Raw genomic sequence first — 19,940 nt, 5'->3', positions numbered from 1 at the left:
ACCATAAAAAAATTAAATTAAAAAAAAAATTTTTTTCTTAAAAGGAACAATTTAGGGCTGCGGTTGTGATTCACTGGTAGAAGGCTTGCTTAGCATGTGTGAAGCACTGGGTTTGATTCTCAGCATTGCATATAAATAAATAAATAAAAGGTCCATGGACAACTAAAAAAATTTTAACAACTTAAAAACAATCGAGGATATCTAGAAAATGGAAGAATAATATGCAAGACAAATTGTTGAAACTCTTCAAAAATATATATGTGTGTGTGTATATCTATATATACACACACAAAAAACAACAAAACATTGTTCTAAGTTATTGAAGACCAAAAATACAAAACTAAATGAACACATGAACTTTGATTAGATCCTGGTTTGAATAAATCAACTATCAAATACCCTCTGAATGTGAACCAGATATTATATAATATTTAGGAATTACTGTTAAGATTTTTAGATAAGACACTACATTCTGAAGTATTCAGGTTGTGTGTCACTATATTTGCATTTAGTTTTTTTAAATATTTATTTTAGTTATATGGACACAATACCTTTATTTGTTTGTATGTGGTGCTGAGGATCGAACCCTGGGCCTCATGCTTGCTGGGTGAGAGCTCTACAATGCCAGCCCCTGCATTTAATTTCAAATGGTTAAAGACTATTGTGTGTTTGGGTTGTGGGAGTACATAGAGACAGTTTTATAATGATTGTTATGGTTGAATTATATCATCTCAAAATTCACATGCTGAAGTCCTAACTTGTTGAGAGCCACAGCCGAGCCCGAATGGCCCCTGGCATTTTGCCAGAAATAATGGTTGAGAGGTGATGCCAGCAAGCCATTAAGATGATGATAATTAAGTTAAGCTGTGTAAAATTGCTGTGACTGGATGATGCTGGATTGAAACAGGCTGTGTATTCAATTGTATATAGACCCCTGCTGCCCGGCTATGGCAATAGGGCGGATCCTGCTGCCTCGGGCGCCCGCCCGGCTACTTTGGAGTTCTCCCTGAGTTCCCGTTGAGTGAAGGGTGAGGGAGTTCCCGGGGAGTGGGCGTGGGTGCCAGTGGAGTTCGGGCAATAAAGGAGTTCCTGTTTGAACCTACAAGTGCCTCGTGGTGTCGTGGTTATTTTGTGTCGTGGTTATTTTGTGCCCAACCAGACTGCCGCACTAACTCCTAGAACCTCAACTGTAAATAGAGTCCTTGAAATACAATGAAAAAAGATGGGGTTATACAACGTTAAGGTGGCTCCTAATCATCAGTGTACAAAGGGAAACTTGGACACACATAAAGAATAGAATTAAGCTAACACAAGTCAAAGAACTACCAAAAACTAATCCTTTTAGACAAGTCTAAAACTAATCCTTCTTTTCTCCCTTCAGAGAAAACATGTCCCTGTGATCCTCAAACACCTAGCCTCTAGCACTATCAGACAAATTCTACTAGATGTTCCTTATAAATGTCCCTTATTTAAACTACTCAGTTTGTGTTATTTCATTATAGCAGCTCTAACTAATACAGAGAAAAAGCAAATGCAGCAAAATTGTAACTAATGATGAATCTAGGAGGAAAGTACATAATGTTAACTGTACTATTCATTTAACTTTATGTCTAAAAACTGTTCATATATTTGTATAATATCTAAGAATCCTGTGAGTATCTAACTATTTATTTAGCAGGCATTGACCATGCTTATCTAAATAAAGGAACTTTGTTTATCAACATCTACAAAACAATTTACCGGGATGCTGTTTGGGATGAAAATCTACAGATAAGTTGGGAAGCACTACCATTTTGACACTGAATCTTCCTATCCATGTATATTAAAAATTACTCCATTTATTTAGATCTTCTTTGTGTAGTTTTCTTGTACACATTTTGTTAAATTTACATCTTAAGTATTTTCCTTTTTGATGTCAATGTAGATGGCACCGTGTTTTAAACCACAATTGTCTGCTGCTGATATATAAGAAATTGACTTATATATTTACCTTGTATTCTGAAACCATTATAATCACTTTTAGTTCCAGGAGTGGTTTGGATTTTTTTTTTTTTTGAGACAGGGTCTCACTAAATTGCCCAGGTTGGCTGGAACTCCAATCCTCCTGCCTGTCTTGCAAATTTCTGGGATTACAGACAAATACCACCAACACACAGCTTGATTAAATTTTTTTTCTTTTTTTTTTTTTTCTTTTTTCAGTCAAACAACTCAGCAGGGTGGCTTATCTGCCTGGAAAGGCTCTGTGGGTTTTTCCAAAGACAAGGGTCTTGCCCCCCACCCCACTTCCTTAGGACAGGCATTGAGGCAGAAGTTACTGTTATTTATTTATTTTCAAAAATGGAGTCACATCAGTTTCTCATTCCCCCCTTTGTCTAGAAACTTGGGGACCAATAATGGTTCGGTCAGTTGGGGGTCTATATGGGTAGGATCTTGGTAGGATTCTCCTTCTGAGTTTGATAGTGGGTACACAGAACCATCATCTGAACTCTGTCCTTGATGAAAGCCAGTAGCTTGTTCACAAGTGGTCCTACTAAGGTTGACACTAGGGTAATTTTAGAGTAAACAGTAACCCTCAGGGGAATTGATTAAATTTCTTTACCCCTGAAGCTTCCCACCACTATACCTTTGCTTAAAATCTTCAGACATGCAAATATTTATAACATGCTATGGCAAAAGACAAAGTATGTACAAAATGCCACAGAATTTTCAACATATATTAGAAGAACTGAAAACGGGGATACACCACAAGGTATTTGCACATGCATTTTCACAGCATTATTCAAAATAACTAAAATAACAAAATAACTAAATGTAAATATACACTTACAGGTGAATGGGTAAAGAAAAAAAGTCATAATGCCAGGCATGGTAGTGCATGCCCCAGAGACTCCAGAGGCTGAGGCAGAAGGATGGCAAGTTCAAGACCAGCCCCAGTAACTTAGCAAGGCCTTAAGCAACTTGGTGAGATGCTAATTCAAAATAAAAAATAAAATGGGGTAGGAATTTAGCTCAATGTGTAAAGCACCTCTGGGTTCAATTCCCAATATAAAAAACAAAATGACATATACATACAGTGGTATATTATTCAGCCTTAAAAAGGAAATTATGACTGCCAGGCACAGTGGCACACGCCTGTAATCCTAGCAACTTGGGAGGCAAGGACAGGTGGCTTTGAGTTCAAGCAAGCTTCAGCAACTTAGGGAGGCCCTAAGCAACTCAGCAAGACCCTGTCTCTAAATAAAATACAAAAAGGGGACTGGGAGGCTAGAGTTGTGGCTCAGTGGTAAAGTGTTCACCTAGCACCTATGAGGCACTGGGTTCAATCCTCAGCACCACACAAAAATGAAATAAAGATATTGTGTGTCCACCTACAACTAAAAAATAAATATTAAGGTGGGGGGCGGGGGGGGGGGGGGGGACACGTGCTGGAGACGTGGCTCAGTGGTTAAGCAACCCTAGGTTCAATCCCTGGTACCAAAAAGGAAATTATGACACATGCTACAACATTGATGATGAACCTTAAACATATTAAACTAAGTAAAATAAGCCAGTCACAAAAGGATATTAAACTAATAAGCCAGTAAAATAAGATATTAAACTTAAATAAAATAAAATAAAATAAGCCAGTCACAAAAGGTTATCATTCCTCTTGAGATTCCTAGAACAGTCAAATTCATAAGACAAAAAAAGTAGAATGGTAACTGTCAAAGGCTAGGGGCTCCTGTTTAACAATAAGAGTTTCGGTTTTGCAAAGGAGTTCTACAGACTGCATAACAAAGTGAATGTGATTAACACTACTGATCTATAGTGAAAAATGGTTAAAATTTAAAATTTTATGTTATATATACTTACCACAATCTTTTAAAATAAAGCAGGTTATGGAAACCAGAAGGCATTTCAGTAGTGGCTTTAATAAATGAATAAAGACCTAGGTTCCATCCACAGTACAAGAGATCAATCAATCGATAGATAGTATTTCTCAGTTTCTAGTTCTATTATCCACATTGAACTAAAAATCTAATTCTTCAGAATACTTGTTGGGTTTTTTGTTTGTTTGTTTTTTCGGTTTTTTGTTTGGGGCAGTGTACAGGATCAAACTCAAGGTCTTAAGTTTGGCTGTACACAAAGCTACACCCCAACCCCATGGTGCCTTTTAACTACCTCATGATACATACTGTTCATAACAATTGGATAATTCCCTTCTAAAAAGCCAGTCTTAAAAGGGAACAGTGGCACATCTATAATCTCAAGTACTCAGGAGGCTAAGGCTAGACAGATCTCAAATTTGAGGCCAGCCTCAGCAACTTATTGAGACCCTGTCTCAAAAATAAAAAGGACTAGACACATAGCTCAGTGATACTGCATCCCTGGGTTCAATCCCAGTTAGTGACCAAAAAAAAAAAAAAATCTGTCTTGCTATCAAAAGAACAATGCAGGCTGGGATTGTGGCTCAGTGGTAGAGTGCTTGCCTAGCACATGTGAAGCACTGGGTTCGCTTCTCTGCACCACATACAAATAAACAAAATAAAGTCCATTAACAACTGAAAAAATATTTTTAAAAAACGCTTATGCAATGTCAACCAAATATTTTTAAATAACGTAAAACAAAACCTCACCATTAAGTCATGTAATTACTTTTTACTTGACCTTAGTTAGGGTTTAGTATGGTTATTGAAAATTCCTTTCATTAGAGCCAAAAACTAAAGCCTACAGCTTTCTAACCACAAAATCAAACTCACTATAGCCTTCTAGTCAAAAAGTCAAATTCACATTTATATTTAGGGGCTGTGGATATAGGTCCATGGTAGAGTGCTTGCCTAGCATGGGCCTATATTATTAGGCCCTAGGTTAGATTCCCAATGCCAGAAAAAAAAAGTGTGGGGGGGGGGCTCATATTTTTACCCATAACCAACAATCCACATTCCTGACTGCAAAAATCAACTGTGTAATCAATTGTAAACTGTATTAAATATAGCAAATCTGCCTTCCATGACACTAAAGGCACAATAAACAATTCTTAAATAGATAATACAAGCATTACAAAAATTATAATTTTATACTTCAATGACCAATAAAAAGGTGAAAAAAAGTATAGCTCAGTGTTAGAGCTTAAACTCTAGCATGCTCAAGGGCCTGGGTTCATTACACTACACAACACTGGGAATAAAAGAGAGGAAAAAGAAGCAAGCAAGCAAAAAGAATCCACAAATGACAGAATATATCTGCAATCATATATTTGATAAGAGACTTGAAAATATGGAATAAACTCTTACAACTCAATAATTAAAAGACAATCCAATTTTTTAAATGGGCAAAAGGTCTGAAGTTACTTGTCTAAAAAGATAAACAAATGCCAATAAACATATGAAAAAGATGTTCATCACCATTAGTTATTAGGAAAACACAAATCAAAACCATGAATGTTGAGGTACAGCTTAACATCATATAGACACATATAAACGTGCTAGCATGCAGGAAGCCTCAAGTTCAATCTCTAAACTATATACATAAATAAACAAACCATAATGAAAGTCAGGTACTGGAACACTTATCTGTAGTCCCAGGTACTCAAGGGGATGAAGCAGGAGCATCCCTTCAACCCAGGATTTTATAAACAAATTGGAGCCCTCATACACGACTGGCAGGAATGCAAAATGGTGCAGCCTCTTGGGAAAACAGCCTGAAATTTCTTCAAATGTGATTCAACAATTTTACTCCTAGAAATATTCTCAGGAGAATAAAAAGCATTATATCCACATAAAAGCTAGTACACTCGTATTCAAAGCAGCATTCATTAATTGGTAAAAACCAAAAAATGAAAACAAAAAGGCTGGGGATAAAACTCAGTGCTAGAGCACCCCTGGGTTCAATTCCCTAGTAATGCAAACAAGGGAAAAAAAGAAAAATTCAAATGTCTCAGTGTAACTACTTGAACTCAGTTCAAGAACTCATAAAACTTATTTTTTTAAAACTGTATTTGACCTGATGCAAAATTAGTTTGAGTCTACTGTTGTATATGAAACTGAAAGTTTGTTAAAGCTCTTTTTAGGCATCCTACTTAACAGAAATTTCCTCCTTCTACTGAAAAACAACTGTGATTGTGTATAGAGAATTTCCACAATTAACTGGTTAAAGGTCTTTAGTAAAACCATCAGAACCTTCAATATCTGATGCGGTTTTGCTTTGGGTTTTGTTTTCCCCCTTGGGTCAGGATAATGAGGATTGAACCCAGGGGTGCTCTACCACTGGGCAACATTGCCAGGCTTACTTATTCTGAGACAGGGTCTAAGTTGCCCAGGCTGGCCTCAACTTTACTATCCTCCTGTCTCATCTTTCCAAGTAGTTGGGATCACAGGCATGTGTCATGGCACCTAGACAATATCTAACTTTCTTCTTTTTTAATTTTTTTTAGCTGTAGATAGACGCAATACCTTTTTTGTTTTGTTTTGTTTTGTGTAGTGCTGGGAATTGAACCAGGGCTTTGTGCATGAGATGCAAGCACTCTATCAACTGAGCTATATCCCCCAGCCCCGACACAATACCTTTATTTATTTTTATGTGGTGCTGAGAATCCAACCCAGTACCTCACACGTGCGAGGCAAACGCTCTGCCACTGAGCCACAACCCCAACCCCCAACTAACATCTGTACCGATGAAATACTACTATGTAAAAATTTGAGAAGTTTCTTTTTACTAATTTTTTTGGAGGTCCCCAGGGATTAAACCCAGGGGCACTCAACCACTGTGCCACATCTCCAGCCCTATTTTTTATTTTATTTAGAAACAGGGTCTCACTGAGTTGCTTAATGCCTCACTAAGTTGCAGAGGCTGGCTTTGAACTCGTGAGCCTCCTGCCTCAGCCTCCCAAACCCCTGAGATTATAGGCGTGAGTCACTGTGCTGGTTTAGAGGAAGTTTCTTATAAAACAAAAACAGTTGCAGTTATCAAAATAGGGTTTGAAACCCACCTGGAAAAAGAAATCTATAAAAAAAAACGTAAGTCATGAAAAGAAACCAGCAAATCATATCTGCACTCCCTTTTTGGTACTAAAGATTGAACCCCAGGGGCACTTAAACCACTGAACCACACTGTCAGCCCTTTTTATTTATTTTGAGTCAGGATCTTACTAAGTTGCATACGGCCTTGCTAAATTGCTGAGACTGGCTTTGAACTTTGGGATCCTCCTGCCTCAGCCTCCCAAGCAACTGGGATTACAGGAGTGCTCCACTGCCTTGCTTCACATCTGCATTCTTACAATGGGAGCTAAACTGGGCACGGTTTCACATACCTGTAATCCCAGTCTCTGGAGGCTAAGACAGGAGAATCATGAGTTAAAAGCCAACCTCAGCAAAAGCAAGGTGCTAAGCAACTCAGTGAGACCCTTTCTCTAAATGAAATAATAGGGCTGGGGATGTGGCTCAATGCCCCTAAATTCAATCCCCAGTACCCAAAAACGGGGGGCGGGGGTGTATTTTATATGTTGAAAAGAACAATGATCAGAAGTTGTCGTGCATGTGTGTTTTACCATAACTTTTTTTTCGGTGCTGGGATTGACCCAGGGTCTCCTACATAAGCACATGCTCTTCGGGTAGAATAGAAGAAATAAAAACCAGGTAGAAAGGAGTCATAAAGACAACACAAGGAAATACAATTTTTTACAATATTTTCTTAGATGTTGATGAACCTTTATTTTATTCATTTATTTATATTTGGTACTGAGAATTGAACCCAGTGCCTCGCACATACTAGGCAACTGTTCTTCCACTGAGTCACAACCCCAGTCCCAAGAAATACAATTTTAATTTAAAGTTCAGCATACTTTTCCAAGGCTATCATTTCCTAAGCCAGTCTCTCTCCCAGGCTTGTCACTCACATATTACCATATATTCACCATATATTATGTATGTTACCGTATATTCACTGACTTATGTTATGCCACAGAAATGCCGCAGTCTGGCTGGGCACAAATCACAAGCCACTCAAGCAGGAACAAACTTTATTTCCGAAATCCCCCAAAGCCACCCACTCGGCCCTTTCAGGGACACCACACACCAACCGGAACTCCCTCCACCGGAACTTCACCAACCAACCAACAGGAACTCCCCAGGAATCCCCGTGAGAACTCCAAAGTAGCAGGCGAGGCGGACAGCAGGGGTCTATAAACAATTGAATACACAGCCTGTTTAATCCAGCATCATCTAGTCACAGCAATTATACACAGCTTAACTTAATTAACATCATCTTAATGACTCACCTCTCAACCATTACTTCTGGCAAAATGCCAGGGGCCATTCCGACTTGGCTGTGGCTCTCAGCATCGTTAATTACCTTTTGCACTGTTAATCAGTCCACCAATAAGTAGATTAAGCAAAGAAGAGATACAATATTTTGATATACCTATAATTTAGAGAACTTTCCAATGTTATCTACTAACCAGATAATGGATTCTGAAAACTGTTAAGTCATGCTGAGATCACTACACTGATATCATCCCTACATACCTTCTCATGTCCAGCCCTCATAAAGTATACTTTAAAAGAAAAGCCAGGAACCCCAAATATGTCTCTCACCCTCCAGGTAGTCTGCATTCTCCCCTGAATGCATATTACTTGATTTTTAAATTATATCTGTGACTCTACTGATATATATTGAAATTCTTTCCCATAATGAATGCCAAGAACCCTGCTTGTCCTAAGTGAAGTACCCCCTTCTCTGAAAACACCCTAGCCCTAAAAATCTTTAAAAAGTTCTTGAACCAAAGATTGAGGCCAACCTCAGCAACTTAGTAAGACCCTGTCTTAAAAGACAAAAATAAGAAGGACTGGAGTATAGCCTAGTGGTAAATCTCCAGGGGAGACAGGAGGAGTTCCATTAATAGTTGAGTGACTATGTCTAAATCTGCTCAAGAGCTGGGGTTGTGGCACAGAGATACAGTGCTCGTCTAGCATTCATGAGGCACTGGGTTCAATCCTCAGCACCAAATAAATATAAAATACAGATATTGTGTCCACCTACAACTAAAAAATAAATATTAAAAAAATAATACATAAATAAATTTGCTCAAGAACACTTTTTTTTTAAATGCTAGTATCTGAACCCTGGGTCTCATGCATACTAAGTACCTGCTCCACCACTGAGCTATATATATATGATCAGCCTCTAGAACTCCGAGTTTATGCCCATTTATGCCTGTTGGCACAATAAGTCTCCTTTTCACCTTCAAATACATTCTATTGAATCATTATAGGAGCTGAGGGGACAGACTATGTTACATTGATAAAATGGAGTTCCTCAAAGGTAAAGCTGTTGTAATTTTTAAAAAGGAGGAGGAGTTCAAAACTGATATGGAATGATTTCTTGACACATTATGAAGCTTAAAAAAAACCAAGGGTCATACACACGTGAGCATGTCAAACTTAAAAAACCTGTGCATCACCAAGGTGTAGTGGTGCATGCTATAGTCCCAGCTATTGAAAAGGCTAAGTCAGAAGGATCACTAGAGTCCAGAAGTTCCAGGCCAGCCTGGGAAACATAGTAAGAGCCAATCTCAAAAAAGAAAGAAAAGCTTGTGCATCAAATGACACAACATAGTGAAAGGCAACCTACAAAATGGGAAAAAATATACATAAATCATATATGTGGTAAGGGCTTCAAATCAAGAATATACGCATGGCAGTGCACACTTGTAGTTCCAGAGACTTGAAGTCTGTGACAGGAGAATCATAACTTCAAGTCCAGCCTAGGCAACTTAGCATGATCCTGTCTCAAAAAATAAAACAGAGCGGCTTGGGAGGCTAAGGTAGGAGGATCAGGAGTTCAAAGCCAGCCTCAGGAACTCTGAGGCCCTAAGCAATTCAGTGAGACCCTGTCTCAAAATAAAATACAAATACAAAGTAGGGCCAGGGATGTGGCTCTGTGGTGGAGTACCCCTGAGTTCAATCCCCTGTACCAAAAAAATAAAAATAAAACAGGACTGCAGATGTAGCTCAGTTGTAAAGCGCCTCTAGATTCAATCTCCAGTACCAAAAAATAAAATAAAAACAAAAAACACACACATTTAGAGTGAGATCTCGGGACATGGCTCAGTAATAAAGCACTTGCCTAGTATATGCAGAACTGAGTTGAATCCAGAGCACTGCCAAAGAAAAAGAAAACTTTTCCCGCTTTCATGTGTTTTTGTTGTTGGGTTTTTTTGTTTTTTTTTTTGCATTAAGACTTCAGCCTACAACTGAGTTATGCCCCAAGGCCCAAAAGCTACTTTGCAAAAAAAAAAAAAAAAAAAAAAAACTGCTAATAAGTGTATGCAAATAACAGAATTAGAAAACCCCCAATGACATAAATGGCTCAGCCAACAATCATCAGACATTAGGTGAAAAATCTGAGGAACAGGGTATTCATATGATGCCAGTGTTATCACTCTACACATCAAGTATAATTGCAAAGGGGAAAATCTACCTGTTCAATGAAGAAAAATGGTGGCCGTGGCCACCACACTAACCAAGTAAATTTAGCCCTATAAATACTGGCAGTCCTAGCCACCTTTTAAGGGATCACTAGACGTTGAACCTGACATTCTATCTTTCCTGATGTAATGCAATGTAAATTGCATATCATCACCTGTGAAGTGATGATATGCAATTTACATTTGTTGTGGCATTGGGGATGAACAGAGGGACATGCTACCATTGAGCCAAATGCCTGAGTAGCTGAGATTAGGGGCGTGAGCCACCACATCTAGCTACCTATAAGGTTTTCATTGTTTGTGGAAAGTTTGTTTGTTTGTTTTTGTGGTACTAGGCATTGAACCCAGGGCCTTATACGTGCTAGTCAAACACTTTAAAACTGAGCTTCATCCTCTGTAAGTTTTTAATGCTAAAAACATCTGAGCTAAATTTAACAAACCTTTCTATATCATCATCTCAGCTATTCATAAGGCTGAGGCAGGAGGATCACAAGTTCCAAGCCTGCCTAGGAAAATTCAAGAGACCCTCTCTCTCTCTCTCTCTCTCTTTTTTTTTTTTTTAAAGAAGCAGCGTCACACCATGCTGCCCACAAATTCCTAGGTTCAGTCATCTTCTGCCTTAGCTTTTGAGTAGCTAAGACTACAAGTGCACTCCACTTGCCCCACTAATGTGGAACATTTTTAAATTTTTATTTGGTACTGGGGATTGAACCGAGGGGTGCTTAACCACTGGGCCACATCCCCAGCCCTTTTAGTTTTTTATTTTGAGACTAGATCTCACTAAGTTGCCTCAAACTTGCAATTCTCCTGCCTCAGCCTCCCAATTCCCCGGGATTAAAGGCATGTGTCACTCACCATACCCAGTTGGAACATATTTTTAAAAGATGGGGGTTGGGGTTAGCATGTGAGGCACTGGGTTCAATCTCAGCACCACATAAAAATATAAACAAAGTTGTGTCGATCCATAACTAAAAACACACACACAAAAAAAGATGTTGCTATATGAGCTGGAGATGTAGCTCAATGATACATCACCTGATTAGCATACTGGAGACCCTGGGTTCAATGCCCAGCAGCCCTAGCCTGAAAAGGGATGCTACAGATTTAGTGCTAATTGCCACAGACCTGATAAAGACATTATGATTATGTATGTTCTTAGTCTGAGTGTGGTTTGAAATAAAAATACATGAATGTATAGGAATAGTATTAGCTCAAAGAAATGTTTCCTAAGATATTAAAATAAGAATCAGCATATCTGAATTTAATTTCAAATGGTGGGGATGGAGTGGTATACACAATTAAAGCAAAAGAGCTAAAAGTTAACAGTTAAATATAAGCATAAGGTAATGGGTGTTCATTGTACTATTCATCCATTTTTATACATGTTTGAAATTTTTCATAACATAAAATTGGAAAGTTACCATAATATTTCACATACAAAAAAAGAAAAAGAAATTGCTCCTTAAAAGTATCTTACTAGGGCTGGGGTTGTGGCTCAGCGATGGAGCGCTCACCTAGCATATGTGAGGCGCTGGGTTCAATCCTCAGAACCACATAAAAATAAATAATAAAATGAAGGTATTACGTTCAACTACAACTAAAATAAATATATTTTTTTAAAGTATCTTACTAGGCCAGGCGCAGTGGTGCTTGCCTGTAATCCCAGCAGCTGGGGAGTCTAAGGCGGGAGGATCAAGAGTTCAAAGCCAGTCTCAACAATGGGGAAGCACTAAGCAACTCGGTGAGATCATGTCTCTAAATAAAATAGGAAATAGGGCTAGGGATGTGGCTCTGGTTGAATGCCCGAGTTCAATCCCCAGGTGTCCATCTCCCCACCCCCCCCCCAAAGAAAGTATCTTACTATGGCTGGGCATTGTGGTATATGCTACTCTGGAGAAACTCCAGCTACTCTGGAGGCTCACAAAAGGATCACAAGTTCAAGGACAACTGGGCAATTTAGTGAGACCCTGTCTTAAAAAATAAAGTATCCTATAAGTGGGACAGCAAACAGAAAAGAGATTAGGTGCCTTTAATAACAAATTCAGTCTGAGGTACAGTTTTGCATTTAACCCATTCAAGGACCAGCTAAAAATGGTAAGTACTCTGGTAAGAACACAAATCTACAGAAGGCATTTACACAGACCTTAGACTAAAGACACAAGTTAAAAATAAAGGAAAAGTAAACGCAATGAGATTTAGCTGAATTTTGAAGAATGAAAAGGATATAAATAAATTGTCTGAAAGAAAAGAGACAATTAACAAGGATTAGCCTAAGCAAAAGTCAAAGTACAGCAATAAATCAGAAATAAACCAGGTCAGTTTGAAATGTGGATCCCTGTAGAATTACAAGGGAAATTTTTATAGAAAACTCATTCATCCTTCAATTTTTGTAATGACAGGGTCTCACTTAAGTAGCTGAGGGCCTTGCTAAGTTGCTGAGCCTGCAATCTTCCTTAAAAATAAAAAATACAAAATACAAGAATAAAAGTCACTATGATATCTGACTTCAAAATGTTCATGAAGGCCAGGCACAGAGGCGAATGTCTGTAATCCCAGTGACTCCAGAGGCTGAGGCAGGAGCATTCCAAGTTCAAGGCCAGCCTCAGCAATTTAGCAAGGCCCTAACCATCTTAGCAAAAACCTGGTCAAAATTTAAAAAATAAGAAAAAGGTTGGGGACATAGCTCAGTGGAAAGCACCCCTGGGTTAAATCCCTAGCTATCAAAAAAAAAAAAAGTTCACAAAGTTAAGAACAGAGTCAAAGCACATTAAGCACATTAATTAGAAATACATTCAAAAAAACAACAAAAAAAGAAATACATTCAAAAGGCTTTCATAACACAGAGAAAGGAATGTTACCTAAAGAAATTGTCAATAAGTTTTCAAAGATATTTGTGTTAATGTTTAAAAATTGAAAATGATTTCAACAAGTAAATCTCACACTTAGCATGGGTGAGGCCCTGGGTTCAATCCATAGGAATAACAGAAAAAAGTAGGTAGTTGGCTGCTACTGAAATCTATGATGCTTTTTTTCTTTTTTTTAAGATATTTCTTTCTTTCTTTTTTTTTAAGTTTTATTTTGTTTATTTATTTTTATGTGGTGCTGAGGCTGGAACCCAGTGCCTTAAGCAAGGCAAGCATTAAGCCAGGCAAGCACTCTGGCGCTGAGCCACAACCCCTCCCCCATGATGCTTTTTTTCAATGATACCCAGCACTGGGGATTTACAAGCAATCAAATTATGAAAATAAGGCATAACAAAAACTTTATAAAATCAGTTAACTCTACTAGAAAGTTATTAAAATGTTTATGAGCTAGAAGAATCATGTTCTATGGGTCAAGTGCTAAAGAGCTTCTATGTCTAGAATTAATATAAATAGTTTGTAAAGGGAAGAGAAAAGTCACCAAAGAAAAAACATGTTCAAGAGCAAACTTTTAAATCTAAACCACTGAAATAACAAAAGACGATACTTTTCGGTTTGGGTACAGGGACACTCAAACACTGAGCCACATCCCCAGCCCTTTTTATTTTTGAGACAGGGTCTCACTTAAGTAGCTGAGGGCCTTGCTGAGCCTGGCTTTGAACTTGCAATCCTCCTGCCTCAGCCTCCCCAGCTTCTGGGATTAAGACAAGCACCTGCACACCTGGCCAAAGACAAGACTTCTAAGTATTAAAACTATCATCAGGCAACTTGTCACACAACATGTTTCAGCAACAAAGAAACTTGTAACTGTTTCAACAAAACATTTCTTATCAGCAAGTTTCAACACATACCAAATTCTTAAAGTTTTGTAGAAAACTAAGTTTGGAACCCATGCTTGTTTAAATAACATTTATGATAGTTAAATATTTTTATAATGAAAATTGCTCACATGGGGACTCCCAACTAAGTAATACTATCTTTCCTAAAAATATTTATAACATTCCAAATACTTTTCTAAGTAACCTCAAAAAGATTACATAAATGCATTCATAAGTGAAAAACTTTTTAAAATATCTGTTGTAGTTATAAAGCTTTATTTACAACTTTACTTTCTTATTCTGAAATATAAAATAGTTTGAGCTTGGCAATAATCAAGTAACATTTTCCTCCAAAAGTAACATAAAAAGAACATGGACTTCTTATTACTAATCAAAGAGAGCTCTGAATAAGCACCTTAAGTCATTAATAAAAATATGGTTAGGGGCTGGGGCTGCAGCTCAAAGGCAAGTGCTTGCCTAGCATGTATCTGAGGCACGGAGTTTGATCCTTAGCACAGTGTTAAAAAATAAAAAATAAAGGCATGAGGTCGTATCTACAACTACAAAAATGATTTTTTTAAATCTATATATATATATATGGTTTAAGGTTTAGCTCAAGATAAATCTGTAATGGCAAAATTGGTAACTTGGTATTTTTCACAAACTAAAGAAGAGAATTGGGCTGGGATTGTGGCTCAGAGGTACAGTACAGCGCCTGCCTAGCGAGTGAGAGGCCTTGGTTAGATCAGCACCACATAAAAATAAATAAATTTTAAAAACAAAGGTATTATGTCCAACTACAACTAAAAATAAAGATAAATATTTAAGAAAATAATTTAGACCTTTAGTTTCACACATAACGATTTATTTTTCCTTAACAAACTGTGTTTTGGGGCTGGGGATGTGGCTCAAGCGGTTGCAGGCTCGCCTGGCATGCGTGCAGCCCAGGTTCCATCCTCAGCACCACATACAAACAAAGATGTTGTGTCCGCTGAAAACTAAAAAAAATAAATATTAAAAAAATTCTCTCTGTCTCTCTTTAAAAAAAAAAACAAAAAACTGTGTTTTAAGCCAACTTTCCACCAAAATTCTTCCCAGGAGTATAGAAAATTAAAATTTCCCCTAAATTACTAGAAAACAGGCTAAATAAGGAACTTTAAATCCTAGCACAAACTCAAATCTTCTATAGAGTAAGGAGACCAGTTAAAAGTGCAAAAGTTATCTTTTAAAAGATGGGTGTCCAGCCAGGCAAGATGGCGTGCACAGGTAATCCCAGCCATTCCAGAAACTGAGGCAGGAGGATCCCAAATTCAAAGACATCCTCAGCAACTTAGCGAGGCCTTAAAGCAACTTAGCTATACCCTGTCGCAAAATAAAATGTAAAAAGGGCTGGGGAAGTAGCCCAGTGGTTAAGTGTCCCTGAGTTCAATCCCCAGTGCCAAAAGAAAAGGGAAAGATGGGTGTCAAATGCAATTAAGATTTGAAAAAGAAAAATGCCACCAGGGGAACGTTTTCTTTCAACTAACGGTCAATAACAGTTTTGCTTGAATTAAATAGATTTACCACAATACCACGTTCACAAACATAAAATAATAGAACTCCAGAGTGTACGCAAAACCTATTCTTCCAAGAAGCGTGACTTTCAGCATAGCTTTTTGTTACTATGCAGTCTTCCAAAGTTCCTGAACAGTTAGCTTAATGACATCTGTGCAGAAACTACTTTAAAACAAGCTTGATAAGCTTTCTACTCCTCTGATTTGATTTAAACAGATATAACCACTGAATGCCCTATCAACATACCTTCTCCGTATTCCAGAAGAGCCACTAACCACAAGGGTTACAACCAAGTATCAACATTTATTTTAGTATTCTTTTTGTTTGTTTGTTTGTTTGTTTAAAACAGACTAGCCGTACAGAGGCGCCTTATAATCCAGCTACTCGGGATGCTAAGAATCGTGAGTTTTGGGACCAGCCTGGGCTTCACAGGGAAAAACCCTGTCTCAAATGCAAAACAATGCAAAAACAGGAATGCTTTCTAAGATCTTAAATTAGGGTAAATAAGTTGCCAAAAAGCAACTTAAAATTAGAGACAGGGAGGGAGTTACCAAAAAGACATAAGTAGGATGCATTTTCTAAAGGAAACCAAATACGAATATAAATGTTCTGAAGAAGCAGGGCTTTGCCTGTCAAGCTGGGGCCCTTATCCCTGTAACAAACACCGAATCCAAGCCACAATAACATCAAGGCTAAACCTTCCGCTGTTTTATAGTCTGCACATTAACTTCTCCTGAATCTTCATCAACCAACGACTCAAACCACACTCCATTCAACTCTCGGCCCATCTCCTTCCAGTCCCGTTCAAAATATCAGTTTAAACGCGCTTCCCTCCTCCAAACATCACCTCTTATTCATGCCCGCCTTACCTACGTCTTCTCCATCGCCACCGGTCCCCAAGCAGGGCTTTAGTTTCACCATGTCCTCCTTTCCTCGCCGGCCTTAAGCCTCCAATCCCCGCCCCAAAGGTTCAAACTTGCCCCAATCAGCCCTCCCGATATTGGTCCTCCCAGCTCCTCCAACCTGTCCCCGGGAACCCCTCCAGTCCCCCAAAGCACGCAACGGCCAAGCCTGAAAATGGCGGAGAGTGCTGCCGCCTACTGCAGGCGAGCGGTCCCGCGCCACCACTGCACTCACCGTCTGGCGTTGAGCAGAGCTCCTAACGGCGAGCGAAGCGTTCGTCTTCACAGTTGGGAACGTCTCTACTCTCCAGCCTCCTTCCTCCTCCCCTCTCAATCCCTCTCCTCCAAAAGTGCAGCCGCCATCTTCCCCAATGAGCCACCGAGCGCACGTCATCACGCACGAGCGTACGGCACTACGTCACGCGCGCCTGAGCCGCGGACTCTGTACTGCTGGAGCTGCGCATGTGCATAGGTGAGGGGCAGGGCCTGGCTGAGTACCCACGCGGCTTAGTGTGAGCTTTCTTTGTTCGGCTGAGAGGTTCGAGCTGGTTGCAGGAGGGCGAATGATGGGGGCGGCCCTTCACAGTACTGATACGTTTCAGGTCGTAAGCCAGCCTGGATGCTTTCAAAAACACTCCGTTTTCCAAAAATTGAACACGATATTTGTTCGGAGATGGATACTTTAGCTATTTGGCCAGCCCTAGCAAGAGTCAAATTATGGGCAAGGCGCTTAAAATTGCTAATTTTGTGTCCTTGTGTTTCACCGTGAAAACATGTAGCAGAATCAGGCACACGATTAGTGTTCATGCAGTACCCGATACCAGTTGTGCTACAGATTACTTTATTTCCTCTGGAGGCCACGTGAGAAAAACAGCCTTATGGTACAACCACTTTGGAAAACTTATTTCATTGTTCTAATTAAAGCTAAGAACGCTCACCCTGCGACCTAGAAATTCCACTAGAGGAGGTAAAAGTGCATATACCCACCAAAGAATGTTCAAGAACGTTTATAACACCTTAATTCCTAATGAACAAAAACTGGTAACCCAAATTGCCTTGCGTAGTTGAATAGGTAAATTGTGGTATACAGCACATTTCTGGATGTCAGTAGGAAAGAATTGCTGATGAACATGAGATACTGTTAACTCAGGCACCCTGTGTAATTTCTTTTTCTTTTCTTTTTTTTTCTTCTTTTGGTACCAGGGATTGAACTCAGAGGCACTCAACCGCTGAGCCCTATTTTGTATTTTTAATTTAGAGACAGGGTCTCACTGAGTTGCTCAGCACATTGTGTTTGCTGAGGCTGGCTTTTTTTTTTTTTTTTAAGAGAGAGAGAATTTTAATATTTATTTTTTTAGTTTTCGTCAGACACAACATCTTTGTTTGTATGTGGTGCTGAGGATCGACCCGGGCGGCACAGATCCCAGGTGAGCACGATACCACTTGAGCCACATCCCCAGCCCCTGAGGCTGGCTTTGAACTCTGGATCCTACTGCCTCAGCCTCCGGAGCCCCTGCCTGGTTTATGATTTCTTTGTTTGTTTGTTTTTGGTGGTGGTGCTGGGGATTGAACCCAGGCCTTGTGCATGCGAGGCAAGCACTCTGAGCTATATCCCCAGCCCTTATAATTTCATTTTTATAGTAAAGAATACAGAGAGGCGTGGTGGCACATGCTTGTAATCCCATTGTTACTGCTGTTGACCAGTGAGGAGTCCTTGCTTCCCCAATGTTAAAGAATAACACCTGAGAAGCACACCAAGGCAAGGTCAGAGTAGAAATTAGAAATTTATTAAAGGACAGCAGAAAAGACTTAACCCGGAGGAAGGAGGGGACCCAAGAGGTGGAATCCGTGGAAGTGCGGTTGTTTCCCCTTTTTATAGTTCTTTCAATGATGGAATGTAGGTTGGAAGGCCGAGGGGTGGGACACAGGTGGGCCAAAGAAGTAATCTGGGCAGCAAGGACTTCATTAACAATTCTTTGGAATGGGCTATCTTCAAATCTGCTGGGGCTGTTCATTAACATTTCTTTGGGATGGACTTTGGGCCTAGGGCTTTTCTTGGGACTTTATTAACATTTCAAGAGTTGCTCAACTTTTCCGGAAATTCTTCTCTACATGGCTTCCATTTTAGATTTCACTCGATATTAGACTCGATTTACCTAACTACACTGACTGCCTAATTTTATTTATTTATTTTTTAATATTTATTTATTTTTTTAGTTATCGGCAGACACAACATCTTTGTTGGTATGTGGTGCTGAGGATCGAACCCGGGCCGCACACATGCCAGACGAGCGCACTACCGCTTGAGCGACATCCCCAGCCCTGACTGCCTAATTTTAAATCTGGCTTCATTACCCCCTCTAATTTTGGGAACTCCTTACTGCTGTAAGGAAAGGGGGCGAAGATCATTCTGGCTTCTTCAGGCTGAAAGGGGATGATGTTGGGCAAGCAGTTTGGAGTCCCCTTTAAAAATCGGGTCTATCAGGTCTATCTAGTGGTCCATGATAGAAGTCAGATTGAGAAGTAATAGGCTGGAGGGCCATTTGAGTGATGGGTGGTCTATAAGAGAAACAAGAATTCATTAGTACTGGAACCAGATTGATGCAGCAATAAATGCCACAGCACAGGAATATGTCAATGAGTATGATGCAAAAGACAGAGACTAACAGTGTTTTCCACCAGGAAGTAACAGAGAACCAAGAGCTAAGATATTGTTCCCATGACAAAGTTGGTGAGGACATGGCTTCTATCTGAGCATGTAAATTTTTAAGGATATTTGTCACATTGCCAGAATTGTCAGGGATGTAAATACAACATTTAACTTTTGGGGTTATAGATGTCCTTTTTCTTAAGATACAGTTTAATAATTTAATGTCATCTGATCTTGCAAAATCTTTTTTTCTAGTATGACCTCTGTGTCTAATAGAGAAACCTTTAATCTTGTTACTCAGGGCTGGATAATCATACTAGCAAACACCAAGCCTACCGGTGTAGGTTAGAAATACCTGTAGGCCTTTTTTTTTTTTAATTTAAGAAAGAGGAGAGAGAAAGAATTTTTTTAATAATTATTTTTTAGTTTTAGGCAGACACAATATCTTTGTTTGTATGTGGTGCTGAGGATCAAACCTGGGCCGCACGCATGCCAGGCGAGCCTGCTACCGCTTGAGCCACATCCCCAGCCCCTCTGGCAGTTCCTTTTGATAGTTATCAGGCATTTCTGTCTGAGAATCCTTTTTTGTAGCCTCCAGTCTTACTTATTTTGGGAGGCTAACATAAAGTGTAT

At 39.2% G+C, this 19,940-nt stretch overlaps 1 protein-coding gene across 4 annotated transcripts in view; it reads right to left on the bottom strand.

The window, feature by feature from the left end:
* Wdr33 (WD repeat domain 33) overlaps nucleotides 1-17,041 on the bottom strand; it is a 107,209-nt gene extending 90,168 nt beyond the window's left edge. For all 4 annotated transcript variants that reach the window (XM_071619253.1, XM_027936869.2, XM_071619255.1 and 1 more), the window contains exon 1: nucleotides 16,893-17,041. The gene's annotated coding sequence lies outside the window, so the exon portion shown is untranslated. The remainder of the gene's footprint in view (nucleotides 1-16,892) is intronic.
* Between the last annotated feature and the right edge of the window lie 2,899 nt (nucleotides 17,042-19,940).

This window comes from Marmota flaviventris, chromosome 11, assembly GCF_047511675.1.
Source record: "Marmota flaviventris isolate mMarFla1 chromosome 11, mMarFla1.hap1, whole genome shotgun sequence".
In the NCBI taxonomy this organism is placed as follows: Eukaryota; Metazoa; Chordata; class Mammalia; order Rodentia; family Sciuridae; genus Marmota; species Marmota flaviventris.
The sequence above is the reverse complement of the archived record's forward strand: the minus strand, read 5'-3'. Positions and strand labels throughout refer to the sequence as shown.